We start from the raw sequence: 12359 nt of genomic DNA, 5'->3' as shown, positions 1-12359 counted from the left end.
AGTGAGCTGTGCTGAGTGAGCTGTGCTCCAAGCTGTGCTGTCTTTTTACCTTGTGCGCCTATTGTACGGCTGCCAGAGTCTAAATGCTATTTCTATTTCTGTTTTGGAACACCTTCCTGAATCTGGATTGGATCTATTTTCACCCATTTTATGACATTTTGATTGAAAATATTTTGTGCACTTAAGGGGGTACTACACCCATTGCATTTTTTTTTTGCATTTTTTTTGCATTTTGTGAAGAAATGAGAAACAGACATTGGACAAAGTGGTATGCAAAATGAAGGGGCAAATCTTCTCGTTCAATTGGTGGCATCGGTATCAATGAAGCGTACATGCTTCTGATGGTATAAGCCAAAATGTGGTACATCAGTGATGTTTGAAATTCACTTCATTTTGGAAAGCTTACTATCAACGGATTTCGTTAAAATTTTGGATATGTGTTGCTAACACATTAGGAAAATAATGTTGATATGTAAAATGGGAATAAGTGGTCCCTGATTTCTTTTATGACTTCATGAACTTGGTGCTCCACAACTATCAAAAAACGAACCGGTTAAAATGCTTCTATTTTCAATGTTGAGCTATATTTTGTATTTTGAACTTGCGAAATTATTTCACTGAAACTTAATTAAGCCATAGGTAACAGGTTACCACAACCACACTACAGCAATGTTGAAAAAGATTGTATTTTTGTCACCTATACCACCATATTAGGTAATTTTCGGTAAACTTCATTTTTGTGATTTTGGTAACTATTTTATATTTATTTGCCCAATCCATCTCAACTAGGCAATCTAAATTGTACTCACCATTTACATCCCAAGGTATTTTAGTATATCCACCTTACACATTTCCATTATATATCCAGTAACAGACAAAATATCAAAATTGATGCATCATTATGACATGTATGATATCACAGACTATCACATGTATTCAAAATTGATGCCTGAATTTGACCTGAACCAATTGACCTATAACCTGACCTTTGATGACCTTGTAGCCTTTTTTAATCTCTTTTCCTAACAACATATTATAGAAGATACATACATGGTGTAGTATTAAATTGTCTATGTGGAAGAGATTAGGCCTATTTAATTTATTCAGTGTTATAATCAGTGAGTACATTTCTATAGATAGTATAACAAAGGATTTAATGTATTCTATTCATGTATTCTACTTGGACATGTTGAATAGAATAAATTATGGTTTGTTATGAAACATACATCTGAGTTACTAGGATACAGTAAACAAAACAATATATAGGGCTAAAATGATTTTCTAACATGGTTTAAAAGCGCTTTGTATGTAGAGATATTTTATAAGTTCAGGACATGAGGTGATGAACATATTTATATACTTCATAAATTTGCAACAAGTATTCGCACTTTGGTGTTTTAGTTAATGTTATAGGTAATAGTACATTGCCTAGTTAACGTCGCTGTGTGAAAAATAACCGGCCAATATTAAAAGTACTCTTCTAAAATTCTAGACAATATAGTTTTGTAACATGTCCTAAATTTTTAGCTAATTTAGATGTTTGGAAATATTCGCACTTTGGGGTTTTAGGAAGGATATGTGAACGACAGATAACACCAAAAAATATGAAGAAATTATTTCCAAACCGAGTTTTCCCCTTTTTCAAATAGATTCCCCTTTTTGCAAATAGTTCCCCTTCTTTACTTTCCCCCTTTCTGCAACTAGTTTCACTTTTTTTTTGCAAATAGTTCCTCCCGTTTAAAAAATAGTTTGCCCCTTTTTCAATCTCCCTCTTTTTACACTCAAGAATGGTTTCTCCCATTTTTACTTTTTCCCTTTTCAAATTAAATTCCCCGATTTTTAGTTTAACCCCGTTTTTTCGTTTTTGTGGATTCATTTACATGCTGTGCTTAGGCTATTAGAATTACGCCTGTACATGTACCCATGTGGAGTGTTAGTGTCGATATGCAGTTTACCGTTCTGCTACATAATTCATCGAACTCGCGATGTCAAATACAAATCTTTTCATTTAATATTTAGGCCTACATTAAAAAAGATTGCAGATGTCATAATTTAGTAAAAATCTACCACAAATTTGCGTGTTGGACTGAGGCTGGTCTGAACTGATATCCGCATACAAAATAAAACAAAGAGAATGCTTGAAAACATACTTTGTGCATTATAGTAGTGTTCAGATAATTACCACTGATCAAGTCACATCATGACATGTGTGTGTTTGTTTGTTTGTTCATTTGATTGGTTGTTTCATCGTTCACAGACTTTCAAACATTTGCTATGAATTTGCCCAGCATAACTGTAGTAACTGAAGTGAGACACTATTTACAAAACATGTCATGTTTCATCCAGTGGCGTAGCTGCCGGGGGGCAAGGGGCATATCCCTATTTGGGCCCCCGCCCCCTAGTGCAAGGAAACAAGAGGAGGGAGAGAGAGGAAAAAAGAGGGAGAGAGAGAGAGGGGGGGGGAGGAGAGGCAGAGAGATGGGGAATCCATACGATATGCGTCTATAACCCCTCCCCCCTGGGAAATTTGGTGGATTTGGGCTCCGCCCCATAGAGCCTTGCCCCTCCTGGAAAAAATCACAGCTACGCCGCTGGTTTCACCCGTTTAAACATTCTGAACATGGTTTCATCTGCCCTATCAAAATCGGAGTAAAACCCATCTATACATATGCATAAAGGTTGACGGATCCCTAACCGATTGAATGTAGAGGTCGCTTGCACCACAGGCTATAAATCTGCCTACGTTGGTATCCAAATTTATGTCGAACGCCTTTCCAATAAATGGATACAGTGGATTGAGCTCTAGTGAGTGCACGGTACTATCCAGGGTCCAAGCTTACTGGTAAATCCTACGCACGGAAAACGGGGAGTACCCAAACAAAAAGGGAGTATTATTAAACAAAAAGGAGTATTATTTAATAAGGGAGTAACTATTAAAAATGGGTATCTATTTGTGAAAAGTGGGAGGAAAGAAAAGGGTTAAAATTAAATACCGGGAACTATTTGCAAAAAGGGGAAACTATTTGCAAAAAGGGGATATTAAAAAGGGGGAACTATTTGTTAGAAAGGGGGAACTGTTTTCAAAATGGTGGAAATTAAAAAGGGGAATTAGGCTTATTTGTAAAAAGGGGAACTATTTACAAAAGGGGGAACTATTTGTAAAACGGAGGAAAGTAAAAAAGGGGAACAACTATTTACAAAAAGGGGAACTATGTACAAAAAGGGGAAAGTAAAAGGGAAACTATTTGTAAAAAGAGGAATGTTTGCAAAAGGGGAAATTAAAAAGGTGAATCTATCTGTAAAAGGATAACTATTTACAAAAAGGGGGGAAGTATTTTGCAAAAGGGGGTGGGGTAATTAAAAATCGGGGAATAAATAATAAAAGGGGGAATTTGGCGGAGATCAGACACCGTAATTTATACTTAACCAGCTGTCTTCTTGTTGGTGATCCTAGAGTTCTTGTAATGTTCTGGACGACTGATGCAATATATCCTTATTCACTTATCCTTCAAAAATCAGCAAAATCCAGTGTACACATGCGTAACTTAATATCCTTGCGTATGAAATCCTCACACAAAAATGGCGTTGCTTTCACCAAACCGTTATCTCCTTGCGCTGCTTTCTCCAAACGTAACTCCTTGCGCTGCTTTCTCCAAACTTAACTCCTTGAACTGCTATGGTGCTATTTCCACCTTTCACACAATATCTTCAGGAAGCAGGACTGCGATGCAGTTGTCCCCACTTATTGACAGTTGCGTTGAATCAATACACCAGACTTCAGCAAGTCGACAGAAGAATGTATATTCCTTTCCTGGAAGAAGTACGTTCTTTGACGTATTCTAGATCTTCTCCGCCAACACTGGCAAATAGTAGTACTTTGACTACATAAAATATTTCTGGTTTGCAATTTCCTTTCTTTGAAGGAATTGGACTGTAAGCATATTAGCTAGGTAGCCCAGATCAACACTATAAACTGTGTCAATAATAATATTAATAGCCAAATGTGATCTTGGAAATTCCCAAGCCTTAATTATAACATTAACCTTTCTCATTACATCACTTCCTTAGGGAATTCCATGACATCATTTTCAATTTACAATCTCAGGGGACTTTCCAATTGTGCAACACACTGAAAAGGGGAAGTCCCAGCTATCCATTCAATTTGCTGAGAGGGGAATCCTTCAAATGTCTCATGACATGGATTTTAATTGTAAACAAAGATAATCAAATTAAATTACTCAGGACACATCACAATGTTATTATTGTAATCCACACACTATGTACACATAATAAATATACATTTGGTCACATTTTATCATAAGGTAACTACGAATTTAGTAAACATGGTATAACAAATGTTCTATAGCAAATCGCTTATACGATGGAACGGGTAGGCATATTATAAATATGAGCAGTGGTGCGCCAGAAAATAGGCGGGAATTCCCAAATCCAATCCAATCCAATGGCTGTTGGTGGTATATCATGCTTACGCATGACTGTGACTTTTAGTCCCCGACATTGCCCTTATGAACTCTCATCCTCCTGGTTTCAGTGGGCAATTACCTCTAGCTTTAATTGGTATGGACATTTGTCTTGTCCCAGGGTCACTTCCATATAGTAGCTCATTGGAGGCATTTTCTAGGGTCTATGGTGGAGGTGACTGATGCGTATGTAGGGCTGTTAAAAGCCTATTCAGCATGTTCAGTGGTTAAATGATTTATTTATTTATTACTTGCTTGCTTGATTGATTGATTAATGAATTGATTGGTTGACTGATCCAACATTTTATTAATTAATTAATTAATTAATTAATTCACTCACTCACTCACTCACTCACTCATTCATTCATTCATTCATTCATTCATTCATTCATTCATTCATTCATTCATTCATTCATTCATTCATTCATTCATTCAATCATTCATTCAATCATACATTCATAGCAATAGATGAATAGAGGTTATCCGTGTTCTATATGCTGCATATCATATCAGCGACTGCTATACCTTGTTTAGGACTTTCAAAAGAAGTACCTGCATGTGTAACTATGACTGTTTCAAAATAGCCCGCCAAAGTCATGCAGGTAACTCCGAGGCCGTGCATTGAATTCGTTTGAATGAGGAATACTACGGAATCAGCGTCTTTTGTTAGAAGTCACACATGAGTGAAGTGAATAACCTCTATACAATTTTGACAATATCACCCGCACTACAACGTTCATGCGGTACTAATGCATTGAACCATAGATATCAAAGAAATGCTAATCACTTGCACCTGTAACATTAGTCTCTTTGAAAAGAGCGGTATTATATTCAATCTATTAAATGCTTGAAGACAGGTGATGAGTGCAACCTGCTGTAGTGCAGAGAGATCTATACGCTTGCGAAGTTACGTAATAATCGGATTAACTACCATAGCAATAGGTGAATACAATTTTTGAATATACCGCGCTGCACTGATACGTTCACGCGGTACCTCTTCATTGAACCATATCATGCTGATTACTTGCACCTGTAAGATTAGTATCTTTGAAAAGACCAGTATTGTATTCAATCTATGATTGCAGACATACACAGGTGATGAGTGTAACCTGCTTGTAGTGCAGCGCGATATGTTCAAAATTGTTTTCACCTATTGCTATATGATAATTAATCCGATTAGTTACGTAACTTCGTCAGCGTATAGAGGTTATCCACGTTACTCATGTGTGACAAAAAGTGCTGGTTCCCGTAGTATGCATCATTCAGAACAATTCAATCCCTCATTTCAAATATATAGTTTTGGTTTCTCTTTTGTTCAGAAACCAAAAATCAAGGGATTAAAAAGTAGAGCTGATCTGATCTGCAATCATAACACTATTATGCTGGGAGGACACAGTATAGGGTATATAACTAGAAGTATACAATAGCCTATTGTGCTAACATAATTATTATCATGATTGATATCGGAAATCTATCCCGCGGACGACAGTTGATGCTCTCTGTCGAAGGTAGGTGGCATATTACACTCACGAGTTCTAGGCCTAGAACTCATATACGTATACATGCGCGTATACTGAAGGATGGGGTGGGGTGGGGGAATTTGTTTGTTTGTATGAAACATAAACGATGCATTAAATTACCTCTTTCCCCTCCTCCTCCCCTACATTCGATATCTTCATCTCGAGCCTCCTCCCCCCCTCCCTTTCACTTCCAATGCTCTCTCTCATATGTTTCTCTCTCTCCCCGCCCATATCCCCCTTGCCCTCCAACCCCCCCCCCCCACACACACACACACACACACCACAATCTCTTCTCCCCTCTATCTTCTACTTTTTGCAGTAAAAATTGCTTCAGTAAAAGTCATTAGGTTATTAGAGGTCATATAATGGCCTTCCATCGATTCTGGTACATGGGATTAAGGACATGAATCGATTTTGTTTATAGCACCTATACAATTACAGTAGTGGCCCCTTTTGTAATGTGGAATGCAAATATTTCGATGGTCTATATATTTTCACAGTGAAATCAGCTTAGGCTATTTCGTAGTCTCAAGCCAATACTTTCAAACTAAATCAATGCTTTCAAATGTAGACTGTTTTGTTTGACTTCTCTGCTCGTGAATATTGCACTGCGAAATTTAAACATTTCTTTTGTATACTTAGATCAGGTAACTCGAAAATCCTGTAATTTTATTCGTCACACCACTTATAAGAAACTGAAACCAAAACCGAAACTACCTGTCACAAATGTTTAGTTTTAAACAAAAGGTAGAAACAAAGAGTTCGATATCTTGTGATTCAAGTGGTTAGGCAGGACAATAGGAAACCACGTGACCAAAACCAAAACCAAAACTAAAACTATATATTTGAAATGAGGCAATGCCAGAACTCGGACTTACTTGCATGACTTTGGCAGGCTATTTTGAAACAGTCATGGTTGCACATGCAGGTACTTCTTTTGAAAATCCTAAACAAGGTATAGCAGTCGTTAATAAGATATGCAGCTTATAGGGAAACACTCGTTCTCTACGTTTCCTTTACCTAGACATGAGATAAAATCAGCATATTTCAACGTGGAACGTACGTTTTAATGCTACGTTGAGTCCAAAATCAGAAATCGCAATGTCATTTTTTAAACGCAAAGTATCACACACATTTCAATGGACAATCTCTGCGTATGGATACCACGTTTAAATTTAGTCAACTTTTAAGGGGGTACTACACCCCTGGCCAATTTTGTGCCTATTTTTGCATTTTTCTCAAAAATTATCACGCAATGGTGACAAGTAAGATATGCATATTATAGGGCAAGGACTACAACTACTGCACTGGAAATTTTATTTCAGCACAGACAACAGTTGTGGAGTTACAGTCAAAAATGAGGAAAACCACTATTTGATCAATAAATCAATAACTACTTGTCTGGAGTCACTGAAATTCCAGTGTAGCAACTGGATTCCTTGCCCCTATAATATACATAACTTTTGTTACCAGTGTGTTATTAGTTTTCAGAAAAATGCAAAATAGTCACACATTTATCAAAGGGTGTAGTACCACCTTAACACATCGCTGCAGCTTTATTATAATGATTTGTTACACACAAAAGGGATCATAATAATAATTAGACTTTCCTTCGTATGTTCATTATCCTTGACTGTCTTTAACATAATGTGAAAGGGACAAATTTTGTGCATTTTCAACGATGTATCTACGTTCATTTCAAACGTAGAAAATCTTCAAAACTGGCTAAATACGAGGGGGTATCAAAACGTTTTAGAAATCGCCCAGAAGTGAAAGAGTTATATCAATGAAATTTTGTCAGGGCAATAACTGGTCATTATATACACTATGATGCAAAAATGGTCTCATAAGAGTGTTTACTTTTTTTACAGACGCTAGATGTCAGTACCTGCCTATGTAACCGCATAACCAGCAAAATGGAGAAAATTGAGGCACGTAGCATGATTAAGTTCCATTTTAAGGCTTACAGTGCCCAAAAATATGTGATGAAATAAAAATTCATTTTCAAAAAGCAACAGTGACAATATCACAATCACCACCGAAAATAACTTTCATTTCATCGTCGATTTTCTAGGCACTGGAACCCTTCAAATGCAGGATCTTAATAATGCTGCTTGCCTCAATTTTCTCAATCTTGCAGTTTATGTGCAGTAACTGGGGCAGCAGGTTATTAGCATCTAGCATCACCTGTAAAAAAAGTAAACATTCTTATGAGACCATTTTTGCACCATAGTGTACATAAGGACCAGTGATTGCACTGACAATATTTCACTGATATAGCTCTTTCACTTCTGGGCGATTTCTAAAACTTTTTGATACCCCCTCGTACGTGACCTCGCTTCGATACAGGAGAGTGGTTTTGAATAGATCAACGTACGTCCGATGTCTACGTTTGGAAATCGCAATGTCTCTAATATTATTTAATAATCTTAAGTACACCAGTCGCACAGGGTACAGATACGAGTATGCACATGCTGAAAACCACGATATTATTCGATAGACAAGATGCATTATCATGTTATGTTAACGTTTAAAATTCCGATACAGTGGACGACTCGGCTACACGCCTTGAATTGAACATTTAGTTGCATAATTTGAAGTATATTTCGAGGATTTTATACGTTTACAAATTTGTGAAAACAAGCAGCGTTTGAGTACCTACTCAAAGTCGTCCTTTTCAAAATATATTTTTCTGTGTCCAAAAATAAAACACATTTTCCAAAAATCATATTATCAGAAAAAGTTGTGGTTTTACATTTCTAGCCTCTTAATGCAATCGATTTATTAATTTATAATAACGGGGTTTGTTAACTGAATTTCTGGTGCCTTTTATTCATCAAATCATATGCACAGAAAATTCATTTAAAATTTAATTAAAAATCTTGTGAATTGTATTCTAGGTAGTCTTCATTTTAACTATAATACGGGACATAAAGTCAAATTTTTAGACGTTTTTAATCTTGAAAAAACAGAAAAAGTCGTCAGTTAATTCATCAATAGTCAGTAATCAATGTGCCAAACATCATTTCAATATATTTACTGAACTACGATGAGGTATATTGACAAGTACAATTCCTTCTAAAAACATCATAAAAGAATAAAAATTATAGATGGATAGCTAAATAATTATTTTCACAGGTTTTGCATTTTTCAAATCATGTGTTATGCAACCAAATGATTTTTAATTTTTGGGGGAGTAGGGCTATTTTAACCCTTTATATTAAAACGACATTGACAGACCAAATTGAGAATTAAGGGTATACGATGTATTGTTGGTCGAAGCAGCAGGAAAAAAAGTAGTTCACAGCATCTTGCGAATGGTAGTGAGCTTAAGCAAAAATTGCATTGCTCAATTCATAGTGAGCGTGTAGAAGACTTTAAATATCACAGATATACTAATGTAGGTCCTGTGGTTCTTGAGTTATGTTGCAAAGAGGGCTGAAACAACAACACTTTTGTAAAACGTACATAACTCATTAACAACAATAAGTTAAGCAAGTTTATAACTTTAGCAAAACACCAAAGTGTTATTTTTCAATAATACAGTCATGGACAAAAGTTTGGAATATTTTTATTTTTGTATCAAATGCAGTTTTCAATCATATTAGGAACAGATTTATTGTTCTGGAGTAGTGCTCAGTTGAATTTAATTGAAAGTTTGGAATGTCATTTGATGTTTACATCACACATTTTGTCAATTAAACAAAGAATTACCTGAGGAAGCGCATTTCAATGGAAGGATCACACAATCGCAACACTTTTTGGCGATCTCTTTGTATCACAAAATGAAACTAAAGACACTAGAAAACTTTATTGTTAAAATCAAAGACTTAAACTCTCACTGTGATTTGTTCAGGTAAGTCTCTTGCTTGAGAAAACACATCTCAATATTTGGTGTGTCCACACCTTATCAGCTCAAGGTCATTTAGGCAACGTGACATTCCCTCGTCCAGGTTTGCCAAGGTTCCTTGTGGAATATCTCGCCAGCAAGCAATGAGGGCGGGTCTATGTTCCTGCAGGGTGATTGGTTGGTTGTCCATGTTACCTATCATGCGGGATACTTCTGCCCATAAGTTCTCTATTGGACTCATATCCGGGCTCAAAGCCGAGCAGTCCAGATGTTCTATATTCTCATTTTCAAGGAATTCCCTCACGCGTATGGTTCTGTGAGCCGTGGTGTTGTCATCTTGGATCACGAAATTGTTCCAGAAGTCTCTTCTTGCAAACGGAAGCATAACTGTATCAAGAACATACAGGTATTGGTTCTGGTTCACGTGTCCTTGTATGTAGAGTTGTGATTTCGACCTACTGTGACATGTTCCCCATACTGTGATTCCACCACCATCTCCCTGGACTCTAGGAAGGATACAATCCGCAAGCAGGGCTTGACCAACCTGTCTTCGGACCTTGAATCGGTAATCTTGTCTGTAAAGGAGGAACCGGGCCTCTTCACTGAAGATCACATTACGTCAGTGGCCTACTGTCAAATCCCTATGTCTCTGTGATCAAAGCAAGCGCGCATGCCGATGTCTTTGCAGAAGTATCGGCTTTCCTATTGGTCGTTTTGCGCGAAAACCTGCACTGACCAGTCTATTGTTCACAAGTTTCCTGGTAACAGGAGCTTTTATGGACCTCAGCCATTCTGTTCGTAGCCGAGTTGCAGACTCCGTGCGGCCATTGTGGCAAAGTCTCAGGAGAGATCGGTCTTCCCTGGCGGTTGTCTTTCGGGACCGACCTGACCTTGGGCTAGGTGTAGTAGTTCCGGTCTCCCGACGTCTCTTCAAAGTTTTAGAGACTACATCTTATGTAATTCCTAAAGCGACACCTATATCCTTCTGTTTGCTGCCGCGATTACGTAATTCGATGACTTTGGCGCATAAATCTGCGCTCAACTCGTACCCTATGATCAGAAATATCGTATACAACAGACAGATGCAACAAAATAAAGCTGGTTTCTTCACACCGGAATGCAAATGGCAATGTAACCTTATGAATCATAGCGCTAAAATAACAGAAAAAACTATGCCCGATGGTTCATTGGTCAGGTATAAGAAGCCTTTGTCCTACACTAGGTATTGTCTGATATGGAATGGTACCTAAGACCTTGGCAGACACCCGTGATCCATTTTGCATGTCTTACGGGTCATTGATGGTAAGAAATCTGCACTTAAAAACAGGGTTATGCAAAAAAATAAAAATATTCCAAACTTTTGTCCATGACTGTATATTGATTCAGATAATGAAAATCGATTTTCATTTTTGGCTGCTTCGCCCAACAATACCTCGTATACCCTTAAATGACAAATATTATCAGACAATCTCAAAAAGAGATGTCCTATTAATATTAGTACCAATTTGGTATTACGATACAGCCATTTTGTATTAATAAAGAGTATATACTATCATATCATTTTATCTAACATCACCTCGAGCTGTGAAATCACCGATATCCGATTCATAACATAGGACAAAACTGAAATGTTTGTACAAATTCCCCTTTCCTCTTTTAATACTGTGAAACGACAACTCTTGCATACAAATAGTACTTTTTAAAATATTATTGTCTTGGATTGCAATCACCCTACCCGACTTGGGAAGCGTATACCGGGGGATAGTGGTATCGTCCATTTGCTGGTAAGATGGTGGGTCAATCTGCCCTCTAAAATGACCACAAAGATGGACCTACTATTATCCCAAGTCATTTGAGGTTGGTATTGAGAAAAAAAAGATGATTAATTTAGCATGTGATGTATCAATTCAAAAATTATATCATAATCATTTTAACTAAATTTAGAATAGATTTACCTACTTCGACCTGGTTTTCAGAGGTGGGTAACATATTCCGGAAAATAATATTGTCTAGGTTTGCAAAGATAGTGGTTGTATTATCTATACACGTAAATTTTACTGTTACTTTAACAATGCTGATAATTGCCGTTGTTCATAATGTCTTTCATAATCAATAAAAACCAATAAACAACAAAAGGCAAAAAGATGGTGATTTTGTTTTTGTTTTTGTAATGAAACTGCGATACCTGGTTGCCAAGGTGAATTAATGACTTTCTTCAATGTGTATGCTGAAAAATCAGCCATTGTGTCGAACGTTAATCATAAAACATAACAGATGACGACAAGAGTAATTCAATTTAGGGGAAAGACTAACAGAAAGTGAAGTCGAAGTCAATTACCAAAATCATTTGTTTCGTGAGTACAAACCAATTAGCTTATTGTTTTCCATAATAGAGTTGCCGATAGCTTCAAACTTCAGTACCAAGTATGGTAAGTAGCACCATGGTTTTAATTGCAGAACTTCTAATTTAACTAATGCACTTTCAGCTCAACAGGATCTGGTGATTAA

Source organism: Amphiura filiformis, chromosome 18 (assembly GCF_039555335.1).
Source record: "Amphiura filiformis chromosome 18, Afil_fr2py, whole genome shotgun sequence".
Taxonomy (NCBI): domain Eukaryota; kingdom Metazoa; phylum Echinodermata; class Ophiuroidea; order Amphilepidida; family Amphiuridae; genus Amphiura; species Amphiura filiformis.
Note: the sequence above shows the minus strand (reverse complement) of the source record.